The sequence below is a fragment of the Manis pentadactyla genome, chromosome 16, assembly GCF_030020395.1.
Source record: "Manis pentadactyla isolate mManPen7 chromosome 16, mManPen7.hap1, whole genome shotgun sequence".
Lineage (NCBI taxonomy): Eukaryota > Metazoa > Chordata > Mammalia > Pholidota > Manidae > Manis > Manis pentadactyla.
The window spans coordinates 48,075,094-48,084,410 of record NC_080034.1 but is presented as its reverse complement, the minus strand read 5'-3'; the positions used below and the strand labels follow the sequence as shown (position 1 = coordinate 48,084,410).

General features: G+C 39.2%; 1 protein-coding gene across 1 annotated transcript in view; it reads left to right on the top strand.

The window, feature by feature from the left end:
- The window catches only part of LOC118910400 (histone H2A type 1-H), a 274,537-nt gene extending 273,875 nt beyond the window's left edge, over positions 1–662 (top strand). Inside the window, exon 2 of the mRNA XM_057494283.1 lies at positions 487–662. The gene's annotated coding sequence lies outside the window, so the exon portion shown is untranslated. The remainder of the gene's footprint in view (positions 1–486) is intronic.
- The last annotated feature ends 8,655 nt before the right edge of the window (positions 663–9,317 follow it).

Below are 9,317 nucleotides of genomic sequence, written 5' to 3'. Positions count from 1 at the left end.
ATGAAACTATTCTGTATAACACTGTAATGGTGAATATATTTAATTATGTATTTGTCAAAACCTATAGAACTTACAACACAGAGTGAACTAATGCAAACTAGGTCTTTAGGTAATAATAATTTATTAATATTGACTCATCAATTTTAACAAATGCACTACACTAATGCAAGATGCTAATAATAGGGATAATTGAGGGTGATGAAAGTATATGGAAACTATACTTCCCACTCAATTTTCCTGCAAACCTAAAACTGTTTTTTTTAAGTGTATTTATTTAAAAATATGACTCTTAAAGGGATTTCTGGTAAGTTCTCAAAAGGAAATGAGGACATGTAATTAGAAACTGGAAGAAAATGTATTTTTGTTATAAAGTGGCAGAAAGTTGGCTGAACTGTGTTCTACAATTGGGTGGAAAGCAGAATTTACAACACGAAATCAAATATTTAGCTGAGGTTTTGTGGATAAAATGAGAGTTCCTGTGGCCAGGATTCTCACCTGGCCATAGTTGATTAGCTCACTGCACACCTGTGGGCAATACATGGCTGTTGACTCTATAAAAAGAGCTCCGCCCAGTACTCTGCACGCGACACGGTGGCAGGGCTGCAAGGCTGCAGGAGAGAAGAGCAGAGGCTGGAGTGGTGGCAGCGTGGAGGACAGAGGCCCAGAGGACGGCTGTGCGGAATGGCTGTGCAGGCAGAGAGGCCCAGAGGATGGCTGTGTGGGATGACTGTGTGGGACGACTGTGCAGAGAGGCACAGAGGACGTCTGTGCGGACAGAGGGGCCCAGAGGCAGAGACTGGCTTGCTGCATGAAGACTCACTCTGAGCGAATGGAATTCTATTGAGTGACCCGCCACCTGGAAATAAAGTTGGGTATAACCCTTTCACCCCAAGAATGTTTTGCTGTCAATTTCTTTGGTCACATTGAATCCGTAGCGAACTTGCCCAGGGCTGAAACCCTTTGCCAAGACAAATTTCCAAGCAGAGGGTGGAAGGCGCAGCCCAGTTTCTTCTTGCTGTCTATAGTAAAATGTGTGAGGAAAGAGATAAATTGAGGAAAAAACTGTTAATCAAAAAAAGAACCATTTTTTGATGGGTTGGGAAATTTTTAGCCACAACTTATACAAATAAACTTTAAGTACATATTGAGGATAACAAGAAGTAAAACAATTCTTGTCCTCAGTGACTTTTCTATCTAGTTTAAGTGACTGGGTCTACAAATAAAAAAGTAAGCAATCATAGGAAGACCCATATGGATGCTTTCTGATTGTATAGGCAAAATATTGGGTACCTACTATATGCCAGGCACCAATAAGAAACATTATGAATACAAGGTATAATTCAGTGAATAAAAACCAAAGTTTATTGCATTTTTACTTGGTGCTAAGTTCTAAACACTTCACTTTAGTTCATTTAATTAACTCAGGGTGCCAACTAGAGAACAGAAAATGTTGGAAATTCACAAAAAAAATGCATAAGTTAATAACCTAAGGTATAATCTGCCTTGATAATGGTTCTTCTTTCGCATAGGATTTTGATAATAACCAGATTTTTTCACTGGCTTTTTCCACTCAGTATTAATTTGTGAGGTTTCAGCCATGTGGTTGTACGTATTTGTATTTCCATAACTTTGTGGTATGGTATTCCTTTGTATGAAGAAAAAAACCCTTCAGTTTATTTGTCTTTTCTACTGTAGATGGACATTTGGTTTATTTCCAGTTTAGAGCTAAAATAATGAGTAGGCTAGTTTTTGTTTTCTACAACTCAACCCTGACTCTCTTTCTTTACCAAGATCCAGTCCACCACTAAGAAAAAAGAAGTATTTTTTCAGTGCAGTAAAACACCTGTGTACAGTCTTTGTTCATTGTTACCCTAAAACAACCAGTTGATTAATAATTTTAGCTCAAATACAGCACTAACTGCTTTCTGTTTTGAGCTGTTTTTTCTTTTTAGTACAAAGGTTTTTGGTATTTCTTCAATCGAAGCTGTTTCAAATACCTTAAACAATTATAGATAGATTAGATAGATAGATGATAGATAGATAGATAGATAGATAGATAGATATAGATGATAGATATAGATATATAGGTATAGATATAGATATATCAAATGAAAAGACATGATATTCATAAATTATAGACAACAGTTTTCTAAAGCATAATTTATATGAAAAATTGCTTCATGCCTAACCCTTCAGAGTAGGTTGTCTCCTATAAAACCACTTTGTTTCTTAGGTCTCTCCCTTCTCCCTTTGTGACACTTTCTTCCCTCCCTCCTCCTCCCTTCTTGACCATCTTCCTCATCTCAGTTAAGGCGACGTGATTCTCCGTTTGCAATCGTTTTCCTCTGCTTAAATTAATGTGTGACACAGAGAAGTAGTCAAAAACCAGTTACAGTAATCTATGCACCAGACGGTTCAGAAGAATACAGTGACCCGAAGCTTTGATTCTGAGAAGGAGCAAAGAAAACATACTTGAGTTGGTTAAATTTCGACAAAATGAGAGCATCTGCTTTAGCCGAAAATCAAACTAGGTTCTTCCTTTTGTAAGATAGCCTGGTTCCAGAGCCGACAGGAACGCACAAACCTTCTATTCACAATGCATAGATTATGAAATAACAGCGGGATTGACGCTCCTTTAGGACTGATGTGGGCCTAGGCGCTTGAGGGCTCTAGTAAAAGGGAGTGCTAGGAGGCTTGCCCGCGTAATTTTCCTCGCCCTCCACTTGGAACACTAATTAGCAGAACTAAGTCCCTCCCTGAAAGCAATTAACGTTCATCAAGGAGCCTGGAAATTCCAAACAAAAGGTACATGTTATTAGGCCTAGAAACTATGATGCAGATCTGGTTCCACCTCGTTGCAAGGTGAGTTTAGTTGCGGGTGAGAGAGTACAGAGGCCTTAAGTTGTCCAAAAACGTGTTGCTAAGGCAGTGAGAATTCCCCTTCTGGTGCTTTGAATTCCCCCGGATGACCGAGAGAGGTTAATGTTAATGCCAAATTTGCACTTCACCTGAGGGTTTCTATCCAATTTGCAGAGTACATTTTCTGTTTTTATAGTTTTTTTCCCTTTTGCTCTTGCTTTACGTCAGATGATGGAATTTCTATTTAAAAGCTCAAGAAGAAAAGTGTAGTTGTGGCCAAGTGGTTAGGGCGATGAATTGGAAGTCCATTAGGGTCTTCCCACTCAAGTCCGAATCCTGCCAACTACGTGGTGTTTTCCTCTGGCTGCTAAGGTCAGCGGAGAAAGGTGTAACGTCAGGTTTGCTCTTAGTCGCTTCCTAGCAAAGCTTGTCGAGTGGCTCCGGGAATACCAAGCAAGAAACGAAAGTTGTTGTTTTCTAAAAAGTGACTCTCCTTTCCTGCAGAGGTTCCCTAATAATCAGTCCCCTTTCCCTTTGTCTCCGAATTTCATGCCTTGGAAAGCTCATTGGAGTCAAAGAATTTTCATGTATTAGAGACTCCCTTCTGTGTTCCCTAGGACTCACATTATGGTTGAGTGTAAACAGGAATCAGTACACCACAAAGGAAGCTAGGGAGAGCGTTTTTTATCTTTGCTTTTTACTTTTAATTTAATACTCTCACAAAGCTCCATTGCCGCCCGGCCCACCGCGCTGCCTGTTCCAGGGAGTGCAGGATGAACTGGAGTTAACCGAAACCTCGGGAGTGTGTACGTTTGGCTCAGACGCTGACAACGTATGTGCGTCGTACCTCCTCATGGGGATAAGTGTCTGCTTGCAAAGTGAAGGAATGAGAACAGCAATGTGTAACTTTATGGCTGTTTCCCAAGGACAGGCTGCAACTTGTTTCCCTGGTTAATGTGGTGGCAAATTATTCCAGCTTTTCAGGAAGTGCAGTGTTCCAGTCCCCGGCAAGGAGGAAAGCTTGACTTCTAAAAGTACGCTTCTGGTGGCTTGTGGTCGCCGTCTGAGTTCTTAAAGCCACATAACGACGAAATACTGATTGCAAAAACAAGTTAGAGTAATACAAAGAGAAAAATAGCACCTACGTTGGAGAAATCAGGGAGATACTTCCTTGATCAGTGATTAACCAGTTTGAGGACCTAACAAAATTACCTCTGGTTGTGAAGTACTCGGGAGGGCGCAATGTCACTTCGGTATTTCTGCCAAAAATGTGTAATCCGAATCTAATCACAGGAAACGTCAAATTGAAATTACTGATCATTCTACAAAGTAACTGAACTGTACTCCTCAAAAATAGCACTATTATGAAACGCAAAGAAAAACTAAGTGTTCCAGATTAAAGATGACAATTTTATGCAACACATGATCTGGGATTTTCTTTTGCTGTAGGGGACATTAATGGAAAAAGTGGTGATATCTAATAAAGGCTTTTTATTGATTAAATGATATTGTCAGTGATAATTCTTGATTGTTTTGGTTGTTTTATGGTTATATAAAACAATGCCTTTGTTTTACGAAAATACATCCATTTAAGAGTAGATAGATATGTGTTTTCAAACTCAGTCTCAGACAGTTCTATTTTCCAAGCTGTTAAGTTTGTCCTATGTTCATTTCATTTTTTTAAATTAAGGTATTGATAGATAGACAATCTTAAGAAGGTTTCACATGAGCAACATTGTGCTTCAACATTCACCCACATTATCAGTTCCCCCTCCACCCCATTGTAATTACTGTCCATCAACGTAGTAAGATGCTATACAGTCATTACTGGTCTTCATGCTATACTGCCTTCCCCGTAACCCACTTACACTACGTGTGCTAATCATAATACCCCCTAATCCCCTTCTCCCTACCTCCCCACCCACCTTTCCCCACCCCTTCCCTTAGATAACCCATAGTCCCTTCTCGGAGTCTATGAGTCTACCATTGTTTTATTCCTTCAGTTTTGCTTTGTTGTTATACTCCACAAATGAGTGAAATCATCTGGTACTTGTCTTTCACCGTTTGGCTTACTTCACTGAGCATAATATCCTCTAGCTCCATTCATGTTGCGGAAAATGGTAGGGTTTGTTTTCTTCTTATGGCTGAATAATATTCCATTGTGTATATGTACCACTTCTTCTTTATCCATTTATCTGCTGATGGGCACTTAGGTTGCTTCCACGTCTTGGCTAGTGTAAATAGTGCTGCCATAAACATAGGGGTGCAAAGATTTTTTTGAATCTGTGATCTTGATTTCTTCAGGTAAATTCCTAGGAGTGGAATTCCTGGGTCAAATGGTATTTCTATTTTTAGTTTTTTGAAGAACCTCCATATTGTTTTCCACAATGGTTGAACGAATTTACATTCCCACCAACAGTGTAGGAGGGTTTCCCTTTCTCCACATCATCGCCAGCATTTGTTGTTCCATTCCTTTTGGATGTTGGCCACCCTAACTAGCATGAGGTGATATGTCATTGTGGCTTTAATTTTCATTTCCCTGATGATTGGCAATGTGGAACATCTTTTCACATGCCTGTTGGCCATCTGAATTTCTTCTTTGGAGAGGTGTCTGTTCAGATCCTCCACCCATTTTTTAATTGAGTTATTTGTTTCTTGGCTCTTGAGGCATATGAGCTCTTTATATATTTTGGACATTAACCCTTTATTGAATAAGCTGTTTACGAATATATTCTCCCATACTGTAAGAAGCCCTTTGTTCTGCTGATGGTGTCCTTTTCTGTACAGAAGCTTTTTAATTTTATGTAGTCATTTTATGTTCATTTTTGCTTTTTTTTCCCTTGCCCTAAGAGATGTGTTCAGGAAAAAGTTGTTCATGTTTATATTCAAGAGATTTTTGCCAATGTTTTCTTCTACGAGTTTTATGGCTTCATGTGTTACATTCAGGTCTTTGATCCATTTTGAGTTTACTTTTCTGTATGGACTTAGACAATAATCCAGTTTCATTCTCTTACATGTAGCTGTCCAGTTTTGCCAGCGCCAGTTGTTGAAGAGTCTGTCATTTCCCCACTGTACATCCATGGCTTCTTTATTTTATATTGGCCTATATGTGTGGGTTTCTATCTGGTCTCTCTATTCTGTTCCATTAATCTATGGGACTGTTCTTGTAGGAGTATCAAATTGTTTTGATACTGTGGCTTTGTAGTAGAACTTGAAGTTAGGGAGTGTAATCCCCTCAACTTTGTTCTTCTTTCTCAGGATTGCTTTGGCTATTCAGGGTCTTTTGTGGTTCCATATGAATTTTAGAACTATTTGTTCTTGTTTATTGAAGAATGCTGTATTTTGATAGGGATAGGGATTGAATTGAATCTTTGGGCAGGATGGCCATTTTGACAATATTAATTCTTCCTATCTGTGAGTATGGGATGTATTTCCATTTATTGATATCTTCTTTAATTTCTCTCATGTATGTCTCATAGTTTTCATGGTATAGGTCTTTCACCTCCTTGGTTAGGTTTATTCCTAGATATTTTATTCTTTTTGATGCAATTGTGAACGGAATTGTTTTCCTGATTTCTCTTTCTACTAGTTCATCATTAGTATATAGGAATGCAATGGATTTCTTTGTATTAATTTTGTATCCTGCAACTTTGCTTTATTCAGTTATTAATTTGAGTAGTTTTGGGGTGCATTCTTTAGGTTTTTTATGGACTACATCATGTCATCTGCAAACTGACAGTTTAACTTCTTCCTTACTAATCTGGATGCCCTTTATTTCTTTGTGTTGTATGATTGCAGTTCTAACTCTTTTACAATTTCAAACAGTCTTAGACAGTTCTCTTTCATATGTGACAGAGAAATAAAAGACAATACAGTAATATGCCAGATACGCTAATATTTGGGGTATGGGTTGAGGGGTAGCCAGGAATTCTTTATATTCTTGTTACTTTTCTCTCAGTCTGAAACTATTTAAAAATTACATTATTTCAATATAAAAAGTGAAAAAAAGAAGAAAGAACTAATAAAGCCATAAATGAAAAAAAAATGAACATATATAAACCATAGATATAAAGGGGTAGAATTTAGAAATGATGATGGAGTGGGATGCAAAATGGTATAGTGAAAGAGGAAATTCATAACACATGAGAAAAGCTAAATAAACATTGCATGCCTAAAACAACATTGTTTAATAATGACTACATTTTGGGATATGAAAACAAGATGGTACTAAAAATCAAAACAGAAATAAATGTAAGATGGGAAGATGTGACCAAATCCAAATAATCCTATGCTCCCTTATAGTGATGAACAAGATTAGAATTAGAAGTACACTAAATATATACTTTGGACCAATTGCTGAATGGATGAGTGTTAAGATCAGTATTTCTGTGAGGCACAGTTAACACCAAACAGCACTGCTTTTTTTTTGGTATCATTAATATAAAAATCACATGAGCAACATTGTGGTTACTAAATTCCCCCCATTATCAAGTCACCACCACATACCCCATTACAGTCACAGTCCATCAGCATAGTAAGACGTTAGAGAGTAACTACTTGTCTTCTCTATGCTGTACTCCCTTCCCCGTGCCCCCCACCACATTATGTGTGCTAATTGTAATGCCCCTTATTCGCCTTCTCTCTCCCTTCCCACCCACCCTCCCCAGTCCCTTTCCTTTTGGTAACTGTTAGTCCATTTTTGGGTTCTGTAAGTCTGCTGCTGTTTTGTTCCTTCAGTTTTTCCTTTGTTCTTATACTCCACAGATGAATGAAATCATTTGGTGCTTGTCTTTCTCTGCCTAGCTGATTTCACTGAGCATAATACCCTCTAGCTCCATCCATGTTGTTGCAAATGGTAGGATGTTTTCTTCTTATGGCTGAATAATATTCCATTGTGTATATGTACCACATCTTCTTTATCCATTCATCTACTGATGGACACTTAGGTTGCTTCCATTTCTTGGCTATTGTAAATAGTGCTGCAATAAACATAGGGGTGCATATGTCTTTTTGAAACTGGGATCCTATATTCTTAGGGTAAATTCCTAGGAGTAGAATTCCTGGGTCAAATGGTATTTCTATTTTGAGTTTTTTGAGGAACCTCCATACTAATTTCCACAGTGGTTGAACTACTTTTCATTCCCACCAGCAGTGTAGGAGGGTTCCCTTTCTCTGCATCCTCACCAGCATTTGTTGTTAATAGCACTTTATAAAAGAAGGAACATCCACAATAAAAGAATAAATCTGAAATATTATTTTAAAATTAATTATTAACATTCTGTCACAAAATCTTGGTAGTCAATTTTTAAAATTATTATTGTGCACCACTGACAGCCACTGGATTATTTATTCAGTATCTCTACTGAACAATTGAGTAATTGATATCCCCTCCTTTTCACCTAACACTAAATCTCATTTACTTCTCTTGTTTTCTTCATAAAATATTATATTTTTCTTATTGAGGAAAAAATGATTCATTGTATATAAGAACTGATCTCATTAAAGATGGTGGCATGAGAGGTGAGACAGAGGCTCCCTGCTAAAACCACATATAATATGAAAGTATAATTAATACAACTAATCATAAAAGAACAACAGGAAAGAGGACTGCACCAGACTGTATACACCTGGAGAAAAGAGCAGATGTCATGGAACAGAGTAACATAAAGCTGTGTCCAGGAGGGGCCCAAGCCCGTTGCCCACCCCAGCTCACCGGGGTGTGTGTGTGTGTGTAGAGGAATGGAGTGGGGAGGGAATGGAGGCCTAGGACTTCTGAACATCTAACTCCGGAGATCTGCTCTGGGAGCACAGACCTACATTTCATGGTGCTTTCATGATACTCTCATGATTAGTGGATTGGAAAGCTAAGACAGGAAGAATTCCTGGAGAGACTGAGATTCCAGCCACTTGTGGAAAGCAGAGATACATATCCGGCTGCTCTGGGACAAAAGAAAGTTGTGCAGTCTGAGAGACTTCCTAACAAGGAAGCCCTGAGCAAGAGGGCTGCTAAAGGGGCAGGAATTGCACAGAGCTTACTGCTCAGGAGAAAGGACTGGTAGACAAAATTGTCTGTGTGCACTCTGCCCAGCAGGTTGGGAGCTTTCACGACCTACAGGTGCTCCAGCACCCTGGCTGGCTACACAGCTCCAAGGACCCCCTCTGTGATACCCAGCCCACTGCACCTTTCTCCCAGCCAGCCCCACCTGGCTCGCAAACTGGCAAACCCTACCCTGGCATTAGGCCAGACAGAAGGAAGATCTGTCTATAGCAACCACAAATGCAAAGCATAGAGGCTTACACCTGTGTGCTTGGCCCACTGGTTTGGGCTGTGGAGACAGGCATAGCGGCTGGGAAGCAGGAAACAGCTCTTTCCTCCCCCCAGGAACCAATACCACTCCCCTGTGACCCCGACATTGCTTCAGGTGCTGAGCAGCTCCAGAGAGTAGAACTTCAAGACA